Below are 20,917 nucleotides of genomic sequence, written 5' to 3'. Positions count from 1 at the left end.
GGGATTTCCGTCCTCAGCGCCCGTTCCCTCACGGGAGGGTGGGGCGCTTCAGCGCGACCCGCACCCTCCAGCCCGGCAGCCAGTTCGAGACTGTCGCTCCCCCTCTTCATGGAGGAACGACACAGGACCCTGCGCTGTTCTTTCGTCTGCTCGGCCCTCCCCGGGTTTGCTGCTGGTTCTTCCCGGGTTGGCTACCATCCCTTCCACCTCCGTGGAAGGGCGGTTCCCCCTGCCACATTCCCCACTTCCGCGGGGGAGCGGCACACCGCCGGCCGGCCGGCTCTCTCGGGGGCTGCACAGGTGTTCCCCTTAGATGTTCCTGGTGCATGTTGTCTCTCTCCTCCTTTATAGTCCTCTTCCGCCAATCCCAACTCGGCTGCCCACACGCCAAGTACGCTACTCTCCTCCAATCAGGAGCAGGATCAGCTCCTGGAGGTCATCACTCAAGTTGGCAAGAGGCAGCTGCATAGAAGCTGTTTTCTCCTCTCCCAGCGCCATATTGTGGGAGAGCAGATGCATAGAATAAGTCTTAATTCCAGTAACTCAGTCCAATCCGAGTTGCTCCCCACAGAGACCACAGGCTGTGTGCTGCCTGCCTGCCACGGACCCTCTGTCCCGGGGAGGTCCTGTGGGCACGCAGCCTGTGGCCGCGGGTCTCTGCCTGGCCTGCCAAAAGGGTGCCCCGTTTGGATGCTGTGTGAGTCAGGGCTGATGGGGGAGAGGGGGACAGAGAGAGGAGAGAGAGACAGAGAGAGAGAGAGAAAGAGAGAGAGACGTGTAGGTGTTGGTGTAAGTCAGAGACAGAGGGAGAGGGTGCCTGTATTGCCTGCGAGGCTTGGTGTGGGGTCCCTCCTTTGCGCTCTGGAGGGCTTCCGCGGCTGTGGCGCGTGGCCGCCGCACGGCCAGGTGGCGCAGAGGGCCCGCGGGTTGGGCTGCGCGAGGCACCGGGCCCTGAGTGGTGGGCAACCGCGCCCTGGCGTCGTCTTCGGGCGGTGGTCGTGGTCGTGGTCACAGTCATTGGGCTCCCTGGGAGACAGGAGCCCGGGAGGGGCGGTGGGAGTGCAGGTGCCGGGAGCTGCTGGTGCGGCGGGCTGCGGGGTTGGGGCGGCCGGCAGGGGAGCGCCCTGGCGGGCGGTGAGTCGCTGGTTTGGGGTTGGAGGGGGCGCGCTGGGATGGCGCGGGGCGTGGCCTGTGTCCCGGGGTGGGCCCCGGGGTTGGCGGTGGGGCTGCGGCAGCCGGGGACAGCTGGCCGGCCCGCCCGTGCCCGTGCCCGTGCCCGTGCCCAGGCCCAGGCCCAGGCCCAGGCCCAGGCCCAGGCCCAGGCCCGAGGCGCGGGCGGGCTGGGGCTGCCAGGTGGAGGGGTCGGGCTTCTGCCCCCTGCTGGAGCTGCGTTGGGGGTCGCAGGGGTCCCGGCGTGCGGGCTGGCGGATGGGGGCGTGGCTAGGCAGCCAGCCAAAGGCGAGCAAAAGGGGAGGGTGCCGCGGGGCAAAAGCCTACAGCCCCCGGTATTCCCAGGCGGTCTCCCATCCAAGTACTAACCAGGCCCGACCCTGCTTAGCTTCCGAGATCAGACGAGATCGGGCGCGTTCAGGGTGGTATGGCCGTAGACGCCAGAGGCCGCCTCCAGGCCCCTCTTGAGTGCGCGCCCGCACAGCCGCCGCCGCCGCCTCCTCCTCCTCCTCCTGCCCGCTCCCCGCTCTCACTCCCATTCCCATTCCCATTCCCACTCCCGCTCCCGCTCCCGCTGCCGCTTCTCCTCCGCCTCCTCCCTCTTTTCTCTTCTCTTCTCTTCTCCTCCTCCCCCCCCTCCTCAGCCGCCCTCCGCCTAGCCCTGCACCAGTGCCCGAACTCCAGCCCTCCGCCTGCCCAGCCCAGGACCTGCAGCACCGGGCGCCCAGTCGGCACGCTGCCGCCAAGCCAAGGGGAGCCAACCTCCTCCGGCTGCCGCTGGCCACAGGGAACTCCTACTCTCTCTTTCTAGGCCGGATCCCCTGCCTGCCGCCATCGCCCAGCCACACGCCAGCCGTGCCCGGCAGCCTCCACGCCTGCCCAGGGCTGCGCCCCGCGGCTCGCGGGTCCCGGCACCAGGGGGTTCGGCGCCCCACACCACCGCGGCCCGGGCCTTCCCTCCTACCCGGCCGCCAGCAGCCCCCCCACCGCTGACGCACAGGTCGCCCGCCCTCCCCCGGCACGGCCGCCGCGCCTCCACACACTCCCACGCCGCGAGGACAGCTGAGGGCCTGGGGACCCTTGTCCCCGCTCGGTCACGGGGGCCCAAGTGGGGCAGCAGGTCGGGAAGGAGGGCGGCAGCGCACGGAATCACCCCCGCCGCACGCTCGCGTGGGCACTCACACACACACACGCCTACACAAGGGGCACACAGTCGCACACCCCGACACCCTTCGTGGCACAGAGGGATTTCCGTCCTCAGCGCCCGTTCCCTCACGGGAGGGTGGGGCGCTTCAGCGCGACCCGCACCCTCCAGCCCGGCAGCCAGTTCGAGACTGTCGCTCCCCCTCTTCATGGAGGAACGACACAGGACCCTGCGCTGTTCTTTCGTCTGCTCGGCCCTCCCCGGGTTTGCTGCTGGTTCTTCCCGGGTTGGCTACCGTCCCTTCCACCTCCGTGGAAGGGCGGTTCCCCCTGCCACATTCCCCACTTCCGCGGGGGAGCGGCACACCGCCGGCCGGCCGGCTCTCTCGGGGGCTGCACAGGTGTTCCCCTTAGATGTTCCTGGTGCATGTTGTCTCTCTCCTCCTTTATAGTCCTCTTCCGCCAATCCCAACTCGGCTGCCCACACGCCGAGTACGCTGCTCTCCTTCAATCAGGAGCAGGATCAGCTCCTGGAGGTCATCACTCAAGTTGGCAAGAGGCAGCTGCATAGAAGCTGTTTTCTCCTCTCCCAGCGCCATATTGTGGGAGAGCAGATGCATAGAATAAGTCTTAATTCCAGTAACTCAGTCCAATCCGAGTTGCTCCCCACAGAGACCACAGGCTGTGTGCTGCCTGCCTGCCACGGACCCTCTGTCCCGGGGAGGTCCTGTGGGCACGCAGCCTGTGGCCGCGGGTCTCTGCCTGGCCTGCCAAAAGGGTGCCCCGTTTGGATGCTGTGTGAGTCAGGGCTGATGGGGGAGAGGGGGACAGAGAGAGGAGAGAGAGACAGAGAGAGAGAGAGAAAGAGAGACGTGTAGGTGTTGGTGTAAGTCAGAGACAGAGGGAGAGGGTGCCTGTATTGCCTGCGAGGCTTGGTGTGGGGTCCCTCCTTTGCGCTCTGGAGGGCTTCCGCGGCTGTGGCGCGTGGCCGCCGCACGGCCAGGTGGCGCAGAGGGCCCGCGGGTTGGGCTGCGCGAGGCACCGGGCCCTGAGTGGTGGGCAACTGCGCCCTGGCGTCGTCTTCGGGCGGTGGTCGTGGTCGTGGTCACAGTCATTGGGCTCCCTGGGAGACAGGAGCCCGGGAGGGGCGGTGGGAGTGCAGGTGCCGGGAGCTGCTGGTGCGGCGGGCTGCGGGGTTGGGGCGGCCGGCAGGGGAGCGCCCTGGCGGGCGGTGAGTCGCTGGTTTGGGGTTGGAGGGGGCGCGCTGGGATGGCGCGGGGCGTGGCCTGTGTCCCGGGGTGGGCCCCGGGGTTGGCGGTGGGGCTGCGGCAGCCGGGGACAGCTGGCCGGCCCGCCCGTGCCCGTGCCCGTGCCCAGGCCCAGGCCCAGGCCCAGGCCCAGGCCCAGGCCCGAGGCGCGGGCGGGCTGGGGCTGCCAGGTGGAGGGGTCGGGCTTCTGCCCCCTGCTGGAGCTGCGTTGGGGGTCGCAGGGGTCCCGGCGTGCGGGCTGGCGGATGGGGGCGTGGCTAGGCAGCCAGCCAAAGGCGAGCAAAAGGGGAGGGTGCCGCGGGGCAAAAGCCTACAGCCCCCGGTATTCCCAGGCGGTCTCCCATCCAAGTACTAACCAGGCCCGACCCTGCTTAGCTTCCGAGATCAGACGAGATCGGGCGCGTTCAGGGTGGTATGGCCGTAGACGCCAGAGGCCGCCTCCAGGCCCCTCTTGAGTGCGCGCCCGCACAGCCGCCGCCGCCGCCTCCTCCTCCTCCTCCTGCCCGCTCCCCGCTCTCACTCCCATTCCCATTCCCATTCCCACTCCCGCTCCCGCTCCCGCTCCCGCTTCTCCTCCGCCTCCTCCCTCTTTTCTCTTCTCTTCTCTTCTCCTCCTCCCCCCCCTCCTCAGCCGCCCTCCGCCTAGCCCTGCACCAGTGCCCGAACTCCAGCCCTCCGCCTGCCCAGCCCAGGACCTGCAGCACCGGGCGCCCAGTCGGCACGCTGCCGCCAAGCCAAGGGGAGCCAACCTCCTCCGGCTGCCGCTGGCCACAGGGAACTCCTACTCTCTCTTTCTAGGCTGGATCCCCTGCCTGCCGCCATCGCCCAGCCACACGCCAGCCGTGCCCGGCAGCCTCCACGCCTGCCCAGGGCTGCGCCCCGCGGCTCGCGGGTCCCGGCACCAGGGGGTTCGGCGCCCCACACCACCGCGGCCCGGGCCTTCCCTCCTACCCGGCCGCCAGCAGCCCCCCCACCGCTGACGCACAGGTCGCCCGCCCTCCCCCGGCACGGCCGCCGCGCCTCCACACACTCCCACGCCGCGAGGACAGCTGAGGGCCTGGGGACCCTTGTCCCCGCTCGGTCACGGGGGCCCAAGTGGGGCAGCAGGTCGGGAAGGAGGGCGGCAGCGCACGGAATCACCCCCGCCGCACGCTCGCGTGGGCACTCACACACACACACACACACACACACACGCCTACACAAGGGGCACACAGTCGCACACCCCGACACCCTTCGTGGCACAGAGGGATTTCCGTCCTCAGCGCCCGTTCCCTCACGGGAGGGTGGGGCGCTTCAGCGCGACCCGCACCCTCCAGCCCGGCAGCCAGTTCGAGACTGTCGCTCCCCCTCTTCATGGAGGAACGACACAGGACCCTGCGCTGTTCTTTCGTCTGCTCGGCCCTCCCCGGGTTTGCTGCTGGTTCTTCCCGGGTTGGCTACCGTCCCTTCCACCTCCGTGGAAGGGCGGTTCCCCCTGCCACATTCCCCACTTCCGCGGGGGAGCGGCACACCGCCGGCCGGCCGGCTCTCTCGGGGGCTGCACAGGTGTTCCCCTTAGATGTTCCTGGTGCATGTTGTCTCTCTCCTCCTTTATAGTCCTCTTCCGCCAATCCCAACTCGGCTGCCCACACGCCGAGTACGCTGCTCTCCTTCAATCAGGAGCAGGATCAGCTCCTGGAGGTCATCACTCAAGTTGGCAAGAGGCAGCTGCATAGAAGCTGTTTGCTCCTCTCCCAGCGCCATATTGTGGGAGAGCAGATGCATAGAATAAGTCTTAATTCCAGTAACTCAGTCCAATCCGAGTTGCTCCCCACAGAGACCACAGGCTGTGTGCTGCCTGCCTGCCACGGACCCTCTGTCCCGGGGAGGTCCTGTGGGCACGCAGCCTGTGGCCGCGGGTCTCTGCCTGGCCTGCCAAAAGGGTGCCCCGTTTGGATGCTGTGTGAGTCAGGGCTGATGGGGGAGAGGGGGACAGAGAGAGGAGAGAGAGACAGAGAGAGAGAGAGAAAGAGAGAGAGACGTGTAGGTGTTGGTGTAAGTCAGAGACAGAGGGAGAGGGTGCCTGTATTGCCTGCGAGGCTTGGTGTGGGGTCCCTCCTTTGCGCTCTGGAGGGCTTCCGCGGCTGTGGCGCGTGGCCGCCGCACGGCCAGGTGGCGCAGAGGGCCCGCGGGTTGGGCTGCGCGAGGCACCGGGCCCTGAGTGGTGGGCAACTGCGCCCTGGCGTCGTCTTCGGGCGGTGGTCGTGGTCGTGGTCACAGTCATTGGGCTCCCTGGGAGACAGGAGCCCGGGAGGGGCGGTGGGAGTGCAGGTGCCGGGAGCTGCTGGTGCGGCGGGCTGCGGGGTTGGGGCGGCCGGCAGGGGAGCGCCCTGGCGGGCGGTGAGTCGCTGGTTTGGGGTTGGAGGGGGCGCGCTGGGATGGCGCGGGGCGTGGCCTGTGTCCCGGGGTGGGCCCCGGGGTTGGCGGTGGGGCTGCGGCAGCCGGGGACAGCTGGCCGGCCCGCCCGTGCCCGTGCCCGTGCCCAGGCCCAGGCCCAGGCCCAGGCCCAGGCCCAGGCCCGAGGCGCGGGCGGGCTGGGGCTGCCAGGTGGAGGGGTCGGGCTTCTGCCCCCTGCTGGAGCTGCGTTGGGGGTCGCAGGGGTCCCGGCGTGCGGGCTGGCGGATGGGGGCGTGGCTAGGCAGCCAGCCAAAGGCGAGCAAAAGGGGAGGGTGCCGCGGGGCAAAAGCCTACAGCCCCCGGTATTCCCAGGCGGTCTCCCATCCAAGTACTAACCAGGCCCGACCCTGCTTAGCTTCCGAGATCAGACGAGATCGGGCGCGTTCAGGGTGGTATGGCCGTAGACGCCAGAGGCCGCCTCCAGGCCCCTCTTGAGTGCGCGCCCGCACAGCCGCCGCCGCCGCCTCCTCCTCCTCCTCCTGCCCGCTCCCCGCTCTCACTCCCATTCCCATTCCCATTCCCACTCCCGCTCCCGCTCCCGCTCCCGCTTCTCCTCCGCCTCCTCCCTCTTTTCTCTTCTCTTCTCTTCTCCTCCTCCCCCCCCTCCTCAGCCGCCCTCCGCCTAGCCCTGCACCAGTGCCCGAACTCCAGCCCTCCGCCTGCCCAGCCCAGGACCTGCAGCACCGGGCGCCCAGTCGGCACGCTGCCGCCAAGCCAAGGGGAGCCAACCTCCTCCGGCTGCCGCTGGCCACAGGGAACTCCTACTCTCTCTTTCTAGGCTGGATCCCCTGCCTGCCGCCATCGCCCAGCCACACGCCAGCCGTGCCCGGCAGCCTCCACGCCTGCCCAGGGCTGCGCCCCGCGGCTCGCGGGTCCCGGCACCAGGGGGTTCGGCGCCCCACACCACCGCGGCCCGGGCCTTCCCTCCTACCCGGCCGCCAGCAGCCCCCCCACCGCTGACGCACAGGTCGCCCGCCCTCCCCCGGCACGGCCGCCGCGCCTCCACACACTCCCACGCCGCGAGGACAGCTGAGGGCCTGGGGACCCTTGTCCCCGCTCGGTCACGGGGGCCCAAGTGGGGCAGCAGGTCGGGAAGGAGGGCGGCAGCGCACGGAATCACCCCCGCCGCACGCTCGCGTGGGCACTCACACACACACACACACACACACACACGCCTACACAAGGGGCACACAGTCGCACACCCCGACACCCTTCGTGGCACAGAGGGATTTCCGTCCTCAGCGCCCGTTCCCTCACGGGAGGGTGGGGCGCTTCAGCGCGACCCGCACCCTCCAGCCCGGCAGCCAGTTCGAGACTGTCGCTCCCCCTCTTCATGGAGGAACGACACAGGACCCTGCGCTGTTCTTTCGTCTGCTCGGCCCTCCCCGGGTTTGCTGCTGGTTCTTCCCGGGTTGGCTACCGTCCCTTCCACCTCCGTGGAAGGGCGGTTCCCCCTGCCACATTCCCCACTTCCGCGGGGGAGCGGCACACCGCCGGCCGGCCGGCTCTCTCGGGGGCTGCACAGGTGTTCCCCTTAGATGTTCCTGGTGCATGTTGTCTCTCTCCTCCTTTATAGTCCTCTTCCGCCAATCCCAACTCGGCTGCCCACACGCCGAGTACGCTGCTCTCCTTCAATCAGGAGCAGGATCAGCTCCTGGAGGTCATCACTCAAGTTGGCAAGAGGCAGCTGCATAGAAGCTGTTTGCTCCTCTCCCAGCGCCATATTGTGGGAGAGCAGATGCATAGAATAAGTCTTAATTCCAGTAACTCAGTCCAATCCGAGTTGCTCCCCACAGAGACCACAGGCTGTGTGCTGCCTGCCTGCCACGGACCCTCTGTCCCGGGGAGGTCCTGTGGGCACGCAGCCTGTGGCCGCGGGTCTCTGCCTGGCCTGCCAAAAGGGTGCCCCGTTTGGATGCTGTGTGAGTCAGGGCTGATGGGGGAGAGGGGGACAGAGAGAGGAGAGAGAGACAGAGAGAGAGAGAGAAAGAGAGAGAGACGTGTAGGTGTTGGTGTAAGTCAGAGACAGAGGGAGAGGGTGCCTGTATTGCCTGCGAGGCTTGGTGTGGGGTCCCTCCTTTGCGCTCTGGAGGGCTTCCGCGGCTGTGGCGCGTGGCCGCCGCACGGCCAGGTGGCGCAGAGGGCCCGCGGGTTGGGCTGCGCGAGGCACCGGGCCCTGAGTGGTGGGCAACTGCGCCCTGGCGTCGTCTTCGGGCGGTGGTCGTGGTCGTGGTCACAGTCATTGGGCTCCCTGGGAGACAGGAGCCCGGGAGGGGCGGTGGGAGTGCAGGTGCCGGGAGCTGCTGGTGCGGCGGGCTGCGGGGTTGGGGCGGCCGGCAGGGGAGCGCCCTGGCGGGCGGTGAGTCGCTGGTTTGGGGTTGGAGGGGGCGCGCTGGGATGGCGCGGGGCGTGGCCTGTGTCCCGGGGTGGGCCCCGGGGTTGGCGGTGGGGCTGCGGCAGCCGGGGACAGCTGGCCGGCCCGCCCGTGCCCGTGCCCGTGCCCAGGCCCAGGCCCAGGCCCAGGCCCAGGCCCAGGCCCGAGGCGCGGGCGGGCTGGGGCTGCCAGGTGGAGGGGTCGGGCTTCTGCCCCCTGCTGGAGCTGCGTTGGGGGTCGCAGGGGTCCCGGCGTGCGGGCTGGCGGATGGGGGCGTGGCTAGGCAGCCAGCCAAAGGCGAGCAAAAGGGGAGGGTGCCGCGGGGCAAAAGCCTACAGCCCCCGGTATTCCCAGGCGGTCTCCCATCCAAGTACTAACCAGGCCCGACCCTGCTTAGCTTCCGAGATCAGACGAGATCGGGCGCGTTCAGGGTGGTATGGCCGTAGACGCCAGAGGCCGCCTCCAGGCCCCTCTTGAGTGCGCGCCCGCACAGCCGCCGCCGCCGCCGCCTCCTCCTCCTCCTGCCCGCTCCCCGCTCTCACTCCCATTCCCATTCCCATTCCCACTCCCGCTCCCGCTCCCGCTGCCGCTTCTCCTCCGCCTCCTCCCTCTTTTCTCTTCTCTTCTCTTCTCCTCCTCCCCCCCCTCCTCAGCCGCCCTCCGCCTAGCCCTGCACCAGTGCCCGAACTCCAGCCCTCCGCCTGCCCAGCCCAGGACCTGCAGCACCGGGCGCCCAGTCGGCACGCTGCCGCCAAGCCAAGGGGAGCCAACCTCCTCCGGCTGCCGCTGGCCACAGGGAACTCCTACTCTCTCTTTCTAGGCCGGATCCCCTGCCTGCCGCCATCGCCCAGCCACACGCCAGCCGTGCCCGGCAGCCTCCACGCCTGCCCAGGGCTGCGCCCCGCGGCTCGCGGGTCCCGGCACCAGGGGGTTCGGCGCCCCACACCACCGCGGCCCGGGCCTTCCCTCCTACCCGGCCGCCAGCAGCCCCCCCACCGCTGACGCACAGGTCGCCCGCCCTCCCCCGGCACGGCCGCCGCGCCTCCACACACTCCCACGCCGCGAGGACAGCTGAGGGCCTGGGGACCCTTGTCCCCGCTCGGTCACGGGGGCCCAAGTGGGGCAGCAGGTCGGGAAGGAGGGCGGCAGCGCACGGAATCACCCCCGCCGCACGCTCGCGTGGGCACTCACACACACACACACACACACACACACACACACGCCTACACAAGGGGCACACAGTCGCACACCCCGACACCCTTCGTGGCACAGAGGGATTTCCGTCCTCAGCGCCCGTTCCCTCACGGGAGGGTGGGGCGCTTCAGCGCGACCCGCACCCTCCAGCCCGGCAGCCAGTTCGAGACTGTCGCTCCCCCTCTTCATGGAGGAACGACACAGGACCCTGCGCTGTTCTTTCGTCTGCTCGGCCCTCCCCGGGTTTGCTGCTGGTTCTTCCCGGGTTGGCTACCGTCCCTTCCACCTCCGTGGAAGGGCGGTTCCCCCTGCCACATTCCCCACTTCCGCGGGGGAGCGGCACACCGCCGGCCGGCCGGCCGGCTCTCTCGGGGGCTGCACAGGTGTTCCCCTTAGATGTTCCTGGTGCATGTTGTCTCTCTCCTCCTTTATAGTCCTCTTCCGCCAATCCCAACTCGGCTGCCCACACGCCAAGTACGCTGCTCTCCTCCAATCAGGAGCAGGATCAGCTCCTGGAGGTCATCACTCAAGTTGGCAAGAGGCAGCTGCATAGAAGCTGTTTTCTCCTCTCCCAGCGCCATATTGTGGGAGAGCAGATGCATAGAATAAGTCTTAATTCCAGTAACTCAGTCCAATCCGAGTTGCTCCCCACAGAGACCACAGGCTGTGTGCTGCCTGCCTGCCACGGACCCTCTGTCCCGGGGAGGTCCTGTGGGCACGCAGCCTGTGGCCGCGGGTCTCTGCCTGGCCTGCCAAAAGGGTGCCCCGTTTGGATGCTGTGTGAGTCAGGGCTGATGGGGGAGAGGGGGACAGAGAGAGGAGAGAGAGACAGAGAGAGAGAGAGAAAGAGAGAGAGACGTGTAGGTGTTGGTGTAAGTCAGAGACAGAGGGAGAGGGTGCCTGTATTGCCTGCGAGGCTTGGTGTGGGGTCCCTCCTTTGCGCTCTGGAGGGCTTCCGCGGCTGTGGCGCGTGGCCGCCGCACGGCCAGGTGGCGCAGAGGGCCCGCGGGTTGGGCTGCGCGAGGCACCGGGCCCTGAGTGGTGGGCAACCGCGCCCTGGCGTCGTCTTCGGGCGGTGGTCGTGGTCGTGGTCGTGGTCACAGTCATTGGGCTCCCTGGGAGACAGGAGCCCGGGAGGGGCGGTGGGAGTGCAGGTGCCGGGAGCTGCTGGTGCGGCGGGCTGCGGGGTTGGGGCGGCCGGCAGGGGAGCGCCCTGGCGGGCGGTGAGTCGCTGGTTTGGGGTTGGAGGGGGCGCGCTGGATGGCGCGGGGCGTGGCCTGTGTCCCGGGGTGGGCCCCGGGGTTGGCGGTGGGGCTGCGGCAGCCGGGGACAGCTGGCCGGCCCGCCCGTGCCCGTGCCCGTGCCCGTGCCCAGGCCCAGGCCCAGGCCCGAGGCGCGGGCGGGCTGGGGCTGCCAGGTGGAGGGGTCGGGCTTCTGCCCCCTGCTGGAGCTGCGTTGGGGGTCGCAGGGGTCCCGGCGTGCGGGCTGGCGGATGGGGGCGTGGCTAGGCAGCCAGCCAAAGGCGAGCAAAAGGGGAGGGTGCCGCGGGGCAAAAGCCTACAGCACCCGGTATTCCCAGGCGGTCTCCCATCCAAGTACTAACCAGGCCCGACCCTGCTTAGCTTCCGAGATCAGACGAGATCGGGCGCGTTCAGGGTGGTATGGCCGTAGACGCCAGAGGCTGCCTCCAGGCCCCTCTTGAGTGCGCGCCCGCACAGCCGCCGCCGCCGCCGCCGCCGCCGCCGCCGCCTCCTCCTCCTCCTCCTGCCCGCTCCCCGCTCTCACTCCCATTCCCATTCCCATTCCCATTCCCATTCCCATTCCCGCTCCCGCTCCCGCTCCCGCTGCCGCTTCTCCTCCGCCTCCTCCCTCTTTTCTCTTCTCTTCTCTTCTCCTCCTCCTCCCCCCCCCCTCAGCCGCACTCCGCCTAGCCCTGCACCAGTGCCCGAACTCCAGCCCTCCGCCTGCCCAGCCCAGGACCTGCAGTGCAGCACCGGGCGCCCAGTCGGCACGCTGCCGCCAAGCCAAGGGGAGCCAACCTCCTCCGGCTGCCGCTGGCCACAGGGAACTCCTACTCTCTCTTTCTAGGCCGGATCCCCTGCCTGCCGCCATCGCCCAGCCACACGCCAGCCGTGCCCGGCAGCCTCCACGCCTGCCCAGGGCTGCGCCCCGCGGCTCGCGGGTCCCGGCACCAGGGGGTTCGGCGCCCCACACCACCGCGGCCCGGGCCTTCCCTCCTACCCGGCCGCCAGCAGCCCCCCCACCGCTGACGCACAGGTCGCCCGCCCTCCCCCGGCACGGCCGCCGCGCCTCCACACACTCCCACGCCGCGAGGACAGCTGAGGGCCTGGGGACCCTTGTCCCCGCTCGGTCACGGGGGCCCAAGTGGGGCAGCAGGTCGGGAAGGAGGGCGGCAGCACACGGAATCACCCCCGCCGCACGCTCGCGTGGGCACTCACACACACACACACACACACACACACGCCTACACAAGGGGCACACAGTCGCACACCCCGACACCCTTCGTGGCACAGAGGGATTTCCGTCCTCAGCGCCTGTTCCCTCACGGGAGGGTGGGGCGCTTCAGCGCGACCCGCACCCTCCAGCCCGGCAGCCAGTTCGAGACTGTCGCTCCCCCTCTTCATGGAGGAACGACACAGGACCCTGCGCTGTTCTTTCGTCTGCTCGGCCCTCCCCGGGTTTGCTGCTGGTTCTTCCCGGGTTGGCTACCGTCCCTTCCACCTCCGTGGAAGGGCGGTTCCCCCTGCCACATTCCCCACTTCCGCGGGGGAGCGGCACACCGCCGGCCGGCCGGCCGGCTCTCTCGGGGGCTGCACAGGTGTTCCCCTTAGATGTTCCTGGTGCATGTTGTCTCTCTCCTCCTTTATAGTCCTCTTCCGCCAATCCCAACTCGGCTGCCCACACGCCAAGTACGCTGCTCTCCTCCAATCAGGAGCAGGATCAGCTCCTGGAGGTCATCACTCAAGTTGGCAAGAGGCAGCTGCATAGAAGCTGTTTTCTCCTCTCCCAGCGCCATATTGTGGGAGAGCAGATGCATAGAATAAGTCTTAATTCCAGTAACTCAGTCCAATCCGAGTTGCTCCCCACAGAGACCACAGGCTGTGTGCTGCCTGCCTGCCACGGACCCTCTGTCCCGGGGAGGTCCTGTGGGCACGCAGCCTGTGGCCGCGGGTCTCTGCCTGGCCTGCCAAAAGGGTGCCCCGTTTGGATGCTGTGTGAGTCAGGGCTGATGGGGGAGAGGGGGACAGAGAGAGGAGAGAGAGACAGAGAGAGAGAGAGAAAGAGAGAGAGACGTGTAGGTGTTGGTGTAAGTCAGAGACAGAGGGAGAGGGTGCCTGTATTGCCTGCGAGGCTTGGTGTGGGGTCCCTCCTTTGCGCTCTGGAGGGCTTCCGCGGCTGTGGCGCGTGGCCGCCGCACGGCCAGGTGGCGCAGAGGGCCCGCGGGTTGGGCTGCGCGAGGCACCGGGCCCTGAGTGGTGGGCAACCGCGCCCTGGCGTCGTCTTCGGGCGGTGGTCGTGGTCGTGGTCGTGGTCACAGTCATTGGGCTCCCTGGGAGACAGGAGCCCGGGAGGGGCGGTGGGAGTGCAGGTGCCGGGAGCTGCTGGTGCGGCGGGCTGCGGGGTTGGGGCGGCCGGCAGGGGAGCGCCCTGGCGGGCGGTGAGTCGCTGGTTTGGGGTTGGAGGGGGCGCGCTGGATGGCGCGGGGCGTGGCCTGTGTCCCGGGGTGGGCCCCGGGGTTGGCGGTGGGGCTGCGGCAGCCGGGGACAGCTGGCCGGCCCGCCCGTGCCCGTGCCCGTGCCCGTGCCCGTGCCCAGGCCCAGGCCCAGGCCCAGGCCCGAGGCGCGGGCGGGCTGGGGCTGCCAGGTGGAGGGGTCGGGCTTCTGCCCCCTGCTGGAGCTGCGTTGGGGGTCGCAGGGGTCCCGGCGTGCGGGCTGGCGGATGGGGGCGTGGCTAGGCAGCCAGCCAAAGGCGAGCAAAAGGGGAGGGTGCCGCGGGGCAAAAGCCTACAGCACCCGGTATTCCCAGGCGGTCTCCCATCCAAGTACTAACCAGGCCCGACCCTGCTTAGCTTCCGAGATCAGACGAGATCGGGCGCGTTCAGGGTGGTATGGCCGTAGACCCCAGAGGCCGCCTCCAGGCCCCTCTTGAGTGCGCGCCCGCACAGCCGCCGCCGCCGCCTCCGCCGCCGCCGCCTCCTCCTCCTCCTCCTCCTGCCCGCTCCCCGCTCTCACTCCCATTCCCATTCCCATTCCCATTCCCATTCCCATTCCCACTCCCGCTCCCGCTCCCGCTGCCGCTTCTCCTCCGCCTCCTCCCTCTTTTCTCTTCTCTTCTCTTCTCCTCCTCCCCCCCCCTCCTCCTCAGCCGCCCTCCGCCTAGCCCTGCACCAGTGCCCGAACTCCAGCCCTCCGCCTGCCCAGCCCAGGACCTGCAGTGCAGCACCGGGCGCCCAGTCGGCACGCTGCCGCCAAGCCAAGGGGAGCCAACCTCCTCCGGCTGCCGCTGGCCACAGGGAACTCCTACTCTCTCTTTCTAGGCCGGATCCCCTGCCTGCCGCCATCGCCCAGCCACACGCCAGCCGTGCCCGGCAGCCTCCACGCCTGCCCAGGGCTGCGCCCCGCGGCTCGCGGGTCCCGGCACCAGGGGGTTCGGCGCCCCACACCACCGCGGCCCGGGCCTTCCCTCCTACCCGGCCGCCAGCAGCCCCCCCACCGCTGACGCACAGGTCGCCCGCCCTCCCCCGGCACGGCCGCCGCGCCTCCACACACTCCCACGCCGCGAGGACAGCTGAGGGCCTGGGGACCCTTGTCCCCGCTCGGTCACGGGGGCCCAAGTGGGGCAGCAGGTCGGGAAGGAGGGCGGCAGCGTACGGAATCACCCCCGCCGCACGCTCGCGTGGGCACTCACACACACACACACACACACACACGCCTACACAAGGGGCACACAGTCGCACACCCCGACACCCTTCGTGGCACAGAGGGATTTCCGTCCTCAGCGCCCGTTCCCTCACGGGAGGGTGGGGCGCTTCAGCGCGACCCGCACCCTCCAGCCCGGCAGCCAGTTCGAGACCACAGGCTGTGTGCTGCCTGCCTGCCACGGACCCTCTGTCCCGGGGAGGTCCTGTGGGCACGCAGCCTGTGGCCGCGGGTCTCTGCCAGGCCTGCCAAAAGGGTGCCCCGTTTGGATGCTGTGTGAGTCAGGGCTGATGGGGGAGAGGGGGACAGAGAGAGGAGAGAGAGACAGAGAGAGAGAGAGAAAGAGAGAGAGACGTGTAGGTGTTGGTGTAAGTCAGAGACAGAGGGAGAGGGTGCCTGTATTGCCTGCGAGGCTTGGTGTGGGGTCCCTCCTTTGCGCTCTGGAGGGCTTCCGCGGCTGTGGCGCGTGGCCGCCGCACGGCCAGGTGGCGCAGAGGGCCCGCGGGTTGGGCTGCGCGAGGCACCGGGCCCTGAGTGGTGGGCAACCGCGCCCTGGCGTCGTCTTCGGGCGGTGGTCGTGGTCGTGGTCGTGGTCACAGTCATTGGGCTCCCTGGGAGACAGGAGCCCGGGAGGGGCGGTGGGAGTGCAGGTGCCGGGAGCTGCTGGTGCGGCGGGCTGCGGGGTTGGGGCGGCCGGCAGGGGAGCGCCCTGGCGGGCGGTGAGTCGCTGGTTTGGGGTTGGAGGGGGCGCGCTGGATGGCGCGGGGCGTGGCCTGTGTCCCGGGGTGGGCCCCGGGGTTGGCGGTGGGGCTGCGGCAGCCGGGGACAGCTGGCCGGCCCGCCCGTGCCCGTGCCCGTGCCCGTGCCCAGGCCCAGGCCCAGGCCCAGGCCCAGGCCCAGGCCCAGGCCCGAGGCGCGGGCGGGCTGGGGCTGCCAGGTGGAGGGGTCGGGCTTCTGCCCCCTGCTGGAGCTGCGTTGGGGGTCGCAGGGGTCCCGGCGTGCGGGCTGGCGGATGGGGGCGTGGCTAGGCAGCCAGCCAAAGGCGAGCAAAAGGGGAGGGTGCCGCGGGGCAAAAGCCTACAGCCCCCGGTATTCCCAGGCGGTCTCCCATCCAAGTACTAACCAGGCCCGACCCTGCTTAGCTTCCGAGATCAGACGAGATCGGGCGCGTTCAGGGTGGTATGGCCGTAGACGCCAGAGGCCGCCTCCAGGCCCCTCTTGAGTGCGCGCCCGCACAGCCGCCGCCGCCGCCTCCTCCTCCTCCTCCTGCCCGCTCCCCGCTCTCACTCCCATTCCCATTCCCATTCCCACTCCCGCTCCCGCTCCCGCTGCCGCTTCTCCTCCGCCTCCTCCCTCTTTTCTCTTCTCTTCTCTTCTCCTCCTCCCCCCCCTCCTCAGCCGCCCTCCGCCTAGCCCTGCACCAGTGCCCGAACTCCAGCCCTCCGCCTGCCCAGCCCAGGACCTGCAGCACCGGGCGCCCAGTCGGCACGCTGCCGCCAAGCCAAGGGGAGCCAACCTCCTCCGGCTGCCGCTGGCCACAGGGAACTCCTACTCTCTCTTTCTAGGCCGGATCCCCTGCCTGCCGCCATCGCCCAGCCACACGCCAGCCGTGCCCGGCAGCCTCCACGCCTGCCCAGGGCTGCGCCCCGCGGCTCGCGGGTCCCGGCACCAGGGGGTTCGGCGCCCCACACCACCGCGGCCCGGGCCTTCCCTCCTACCCGGCCGCCAGCAGCCCCCCCACCGCTGACGCACAGGTCGCCCGCCCTCCCCCGGCACGGCCGCCGCGCCTCCACACACTCCCACGCCGCGAGGACAGCTGAGGGCCTGGGGACCCTTGTCCCCGCTCGGTCACGGGGGCCCAAGTGGGGCAGCAGGTCGGGAAGGAGGGCGGCAGCGCACGGAATCACCCCCGCCGCACGCTCGCGTGGGCACTCACACACACACACACACACACACACACGCCTACACAAGGGGCACACAGTCGCACACCCCGACACCCTTCGTGGCACAGAGGGATTTCCGTCCTCAGCGCCCGTTCCCTCACGGGAGGGTGGGGCGCTTCAGCGCGACCCGCACCCTCCAGCCCGGCAGCCAGTTCGAGACTGTCGCTCCCCCTCTTCATGGAGGAACGACACAGGACCCTGCGCTGTTCTTTCGTCTGCTCGGCCCTCCCCGGGTTTGCTGCTGGTTCTTCCCGGGTTGGCTACCGTCCCTTCCACCTCCGTGGAAGGGCGGTTCCCCCTGCCACATTCCCCACTTCCGCGGGGGAGCGGCACACCGCCGGCCGGCCGGCTCTCTCGGGGGCTGCACAGGTGTTCCCCTTAGATGTTCCTGGTGCATGTTGTCTCTCTCCTCCTTTATAGTCCTCTTCCGCCAATCCCAACTCGGCTGCCCACACGCCGAGTACGCTGCTCTCCTTCAATCAGGAGCAGGATCAGCTCCTGGAGGTCATCACTCAAGTTGGCAAGAGGCAGCTGCATAGAAGCTGTTTGCTCCTCTCCCAGCGCCATATTGTGGGAGAGCAGATGCATAGAATAAGTCTTAATTCCAGTAACTCAGTCCAATCCGAGTTGCTCCCCACAGAGACCACAGGCTGTGTGCTGCCTGCCTGCCACGGACCCTCTGTCCCGGGGAGGTCCTGTGGGCACGCAGCCTGTGGCCGCGGGTCTCTGCCTGGCCTGCCAAAAGGGTGCCCCGTTTGGATGCTGTGTGAGTCAGGGCTGATGGGGGAGAGGGGGACAGAGAGAGGAGAGAGAGACAGAGAGAGAGAGAGAAAGAGAGACGTGTAGGTGTTGGTGTAAGTCAGAGACAGAGGGAGAGGGTGCCTGTATTGCCTGCGAGGCTTGGTGTGGGGTCCCTCCTTTGCGCTCTGGAGGGCTTCCGCGGCTGTGGCGCGTGGCCGCCGCACGGCCAGGTGGCGCAGAGGGCCCGCGGGTTGGGCTGCGCGAGGCACCGGGCCCTGAGTGGTGGGCAACTGCGCCCTGGCGTCGTCTTCGGGCGGTGGTCGTGGTCGTGGTCACAGTCATTGGGCTCCCTGGGAGACAGGAGCCCGGGAGGGGCGGTGGGAGTGCAGGTGCCGGGAGCTGCTGGTGCGGCGGGCTGCGGGGTTGGGGCGGCCGGCAGGGGAGCGCCCTGGCGGGCGGTGAGTCGCTGGTTTGGGGTTGGAGGGGGCGCGCTGGGATGGCGCGGGGCGTGGCCTGTGTCCCGGGGTGGGCCCCGGGGTTGGCGGTGGGGCTGCGGCAGCCGGGGACAGCTGGCCGGCCCGCCCGTGCCCGTGCCCGTGCCCGTGCCCGTGCCCAGGCCCAGGCCCAGGCCCAGGCCCGAGGCGCGGGCGGGCTGGGGCTGCCAGGTGGAGGGGTCGGGCTTCTGCCCCCTGCTGGAGCTGCGTTGGGGGTCGCAGGGGTCCCGGCGTGCGGGCTGGCGGATGGGGGCGTGGCTAGGCAGCCAGCCAAAGGCGAGCAAAAGGGGAGGGTGCCGCGGGGCAAAAGCCTACAGCCCCCGGTATTCCCAGGCGGTCTCCCATCCAAGTACTAACCAGGCCCGACCCTGCTTAGCTTCCGAGATCAGACGAGATCGGGCGCGTTCAGGGTGGTATGGCCGTAGACGCCAGAGGCCGCCTCCAGGCCCCTCTTGAGTGCGCGCCCGCACAGCCGCCGCCGCCGCCTCCTCCTCCTCCTCCTGCCCGCTCCCCGCTCTCACTCCCATTCCCATTCCCATTCCCACTCCCGCTCCCGCTCCCGCTCCCGCTTCTCCTCCGCCTCCTCCCTCTTTTCTCTTCTCTTCTCTTCTCCTCCTCCCCCCCCTCCTCAGCCGCCCTCCGCCTAGCCCTGCACCAGTGCCCGAACTCCAGCCCTCCGCCTGCCCAGCCCAGGACCTGCAGCACCGGGCGCCCAGTCGGCACGCTGCCGCCAAGCCAAGGGGAGCCAACCTCCTCCGGCTGCCGCTGGCCACAGGGAACTCCTACTCTCTCTTTCTAGGCTGGATCCCCTGCCTGCCGCCATCGCCCAGCCACACGCCAGCCGTGCCCGGCAGCCTCCACGCCTGCCCAGGGCTGCGCCCCGCGGCTCGCGGGTCCCGGCACCAGGGGGTTCGGCGCCCCACACCACCGCGGCCCGGGCCTTCCCTCCTACCCGGCCGCCAGCAGCCCCCCCACCGCTGACGCACAGGTCGCCCGCCCTCCCCCGGCACGGCCGCCGCGCCTCCACACACTCCCACGCCGCGAGGACAGCTGAGGGCCTGGGGACCCTTGTCCCCGCTCGGTCACGGGGGCCCAAGTGGGGCAGCAGGTCGGGAAGGAGGGCGGCAGCGCACGGAATCACCCCCGCCGCACGCTCGCGTGGGCACTCACACACACACACACACACACACACACGCCTACACAAGGGGCACACAGTCGCACACCCCGACACCCTTCGTGGCACAGAGGGATTTCCGTCCTCAGCGCCCGTTCCCTCACGGGAGGGTGGGGCGCTTCAGCGCGACCCGCACCCTCCAGCCCGGCAGCCAGTTCGAGACTGTCGCTCCCCCTCTTCATGGAGGAACGACACAGGACCCTGCGCTGTTCTTTCGTCTGCTCGGCCCTCCCCGGGTTTGCTGCTGGTTCTTCCCGGGTTGGCTACCGTCCCTTCCACCTCCGTGGAAGGGCGGTTCCCCCTGCCACATTCCCCACTTCCGCGGGGGAGCGGCACACCGCCGGCCGGCCGGCCGGCTCTCTCGGGGGCTGCACAGGTGTTCCCCTTAGATGTTCCTGGTGCATGTTGTCTCTCTCCTCCTTTATAGTCCTCTTCCGCCAATCCCAACTCGGCTGCCCACACGCCAAGTACGCTGCTCTCCTCCAATCAGGAGCAGGATCAGCTCCTGGAGGTCATCACTCAAGTTGGCAAGAGGCAGCTGCATAGAAGCTGTTTGCTCCTCTCCCAGCGCCATATTGTGGGAGAGCAGATGCATAGAATAAGTCTTAATTCCAGTAACTCAGTCCAATCCGAGTTGCTCCCCACAGAGACCACAGGCTGTGTGCTGCCTGCCTGCCACGGACCCTCTGTCCCGGGGAGGTCCTGTGGGCACGCAGCCTGTGGCCGCGGGTCTCTGCCTGGCCTGCCAAAAGGGTGCCCCGTTTGGATGCTGTGTGAGTCAGGGCTGATGGGGGAGAGGGGGACAGAGAGAGGAGAGAGAGACAGAGAGAGAGAGAGAAAGAGAGAGAGACGTGTAGGTGTTGGTGTAAGTCAGAGACAGAGGGAGAGGGTGCCTGTATTGCCTGCGAGGCTTGGTGTGGGGTCCCTCCTTTGCGCTCTGGAGGGCTTCCGCGGCTGTGGCGCGTGGCCGCCGCACGGCCAGGTGGCGCAGAGGGCCCGCGGGTTGGGCTGCGCTAGGCACCGGGCCCTGAGTGGTGGGCAACTGCGCCCTGGCGTCGTCTTCGGGCGGTGGTCGTGGTCGTGGTCGTGGTCACAGTCATTGGGCTCCCTGGGAGACAGGAGCCCGGGAGGGGCGGTGGGAGTGCAGGTGCCGGGAGCTGCTGGTGCGGCGGGCTGCGGGGTTGGGGCGGCCGGCAGGGGAGCGCCCTGGCGGGCGGTGAGTCGCTGGTTTGGGGTTGGAGGGGGCGCGCTGGGATGGCGCGGGGCGTGGCCTGTGTCCCGGGGTGGGCCCCGGGGTTGGCGGTGGGGCTGCGGCAGCCGGGGACAGCTGGCCGGCCCGCCCGTGCCCGTGCCCGTGCCCAGGCCCAGGCCCAGGCCCAGGCCCAGGCCCAGGCCCGAGGCGCGGGCGGGCTGGGGCTGCCAGGTGGAGGGGTCGGGCTTCTGCCCCCTGCTGGAGCTGCGTTGGGGGTCGCAGGGGTCCCGGCGTGCGGGCTGGCGGATGGGGGCGTGGCTAGGCAGCCAGCCAAAGGCGAGCAAAAGGGGAGGGTGCCGCGGGGCAAAAGCCTACAGCCCCCGGTATTCCCAGGCGGTCTCCCATCCAAGTACTAACCAGGCCCGACCCTGCTTAGCTTCCGAGATCAGACGAGATCGGGCGCGTTCAGGGTGGTATGGCCGTAGACGCCAGAGGCCGCCTCCAGGCCCCTCTTGAGTGCGCGCCCGCACAGCCGCCGCCGCCGCCTCCTCCTCCTCCTCCTGCCCGCTCCCCGCTCTCACTCCCATTCCCATTCCCATTCCCACTCCCGCTCCCGCTCCCGCTGCCGCTTCTCCTCCGCCTCCTCCCTCTTTTCTCTTCTCTTCTCTTCTCCTCCTCCCCCCCCTCCTCAGCCGCCCTCCGCCTAGCCCTGCACCAGTGCCCGAACTCCAGCCCTCCGCCTGCCCAGCCCAGGACCTGCAGCACCGGGCGCCCAGTCGGCACGCTGCCGCCAAGCCAAGGGGAGCCAACCTCCTCCGGCTGCCGCTGGCCACAGGGAACTCCTACTC

General features: G+C 69.5%; 9 non-coding genes across 9 annotated transcripts; all 9 read right to left on the bottom strand.

Moving 5' to 3' along the window:
* Positions 1-1,490: 1,490 nt before the first annotated feature.
* LOC138848013 (5S ribosomal RNA) lies at positions 1,491-1,609 on the bottom strand. Its single transcript, XR_011385885.1, has one exon. It is a non-coding gene; the product is annotated as a 5S ribosomal RNA (ribosomal RNA).
* A 2,279-nt stretch (positions 1,610-3,888) lies between these two features.
* On the bottom strand, positions 3,889-4,007 carry LOC138848012 (5S ribosomal RNA). Its single transcript, XR_011385884.1, has one exon. It is a non-coding gene; the product is annotated as a 5S ribosomal RNA (ribosomal RNA).
* Positions 4,008-6,304: 2,297 nt separating this feature from the next.
* Positions 6,305-6,423, bottom strand: LOC138848011 (5S ribosomal RNA). The gene has a single exon (XR_011385883.1). It is a non-coding gene; the product is annotated as a 5S ribosomal RNA (ribosomal RNA).
* A 2,297-nt stretch (positions 6,424-8,720) lies between these two features.
* LOC138848010 (5S ribosomal RNA) lies at positions 8,721-8,839 on the bottom strand. The gene has a single exon (XR_011385882.1). It is a non-coding gene; the product is annotated as a 5S ribosomal RNA (ribosomal RNA).
* Positions 8,840-11,139: 2,300 nt separating this feature from the next.
* On the bottom strand, positions 11,140-11,258 carry LOC138847999 (5S ribosomal RNA). Its single transcript, XR_011385871.1, has one exon. It is a non-coding gene; the product is annotated as a 5S ribosomal RNA (ribosomal RNA).
* Positions 11,259-13,607: 2,349 nt separating this feature from the next.
* On the bottom strand, positions 13,608-13,726 carry LOC138847998 (5S ribosomal RNA). Its single transcript, XR_011385870.1, has one exon. It is a non-coding gene; the product is annotated as a 5S ribosomal RNA (ribosomal RNA).
* A 1,873-nt stretch (positions 13,727-15,599) lies between these two features.
* On the bottom strand, positions 15,600-15,718 carry LOC138848009 (5S ribosomal RNA). The gene has a single exon (XR_011385881.1). It is a non-coding gene; the product is annotated as a 5S ribosomal RNA (ribosomal RNA).
* A 2,293-nt stretch (positions 15,719-18,011) lies between these two features.
* Positions 18,012-18,130, bottom strand: LOC138848007 (5S ribosomal RNA). The gene has a single exon (XR_011385879.1). It is a non-coding gene; the product is annotated as a 5S ribosomal RNA (ribosomal RNA).
* A 2,307-nt stretch (positions 18,131-20,437) lies between these two features.
* Positions 20,438-20,556, bottom strand: LOC138848006 (5S ribosomal RNA). The gene has a single exon (XR_011385878.1). It is a non-coding gene; the product is annotated as a 5S ribosomal RNA (ribosomal RNA).
* Positions 20,557-20,917: the final 361 nt, after the last annotated feature.

This window comes from Oryctolagus cuniculus, unplaced genomic scaffold (genome assembly GCF_964237555.1).
Source record: "Oryctolagus cuniculus unplaced genomic scaffold, mOryCun1.1 SCAFFOLD_136, whole genome shotgun sequence".
Taxonomy (NCBI): Eukaryota; Metazoa; Chordata; class Mammalia; order Lagomorpha; family Leporidae; genus Oryctolagus; species Oryctolagus cuniculus.
The sequence above is the reverse complement of the archived record's forward strand: the minus strand, read 5'-3'. Positions and strand labels throughout refer to the sequence as shown.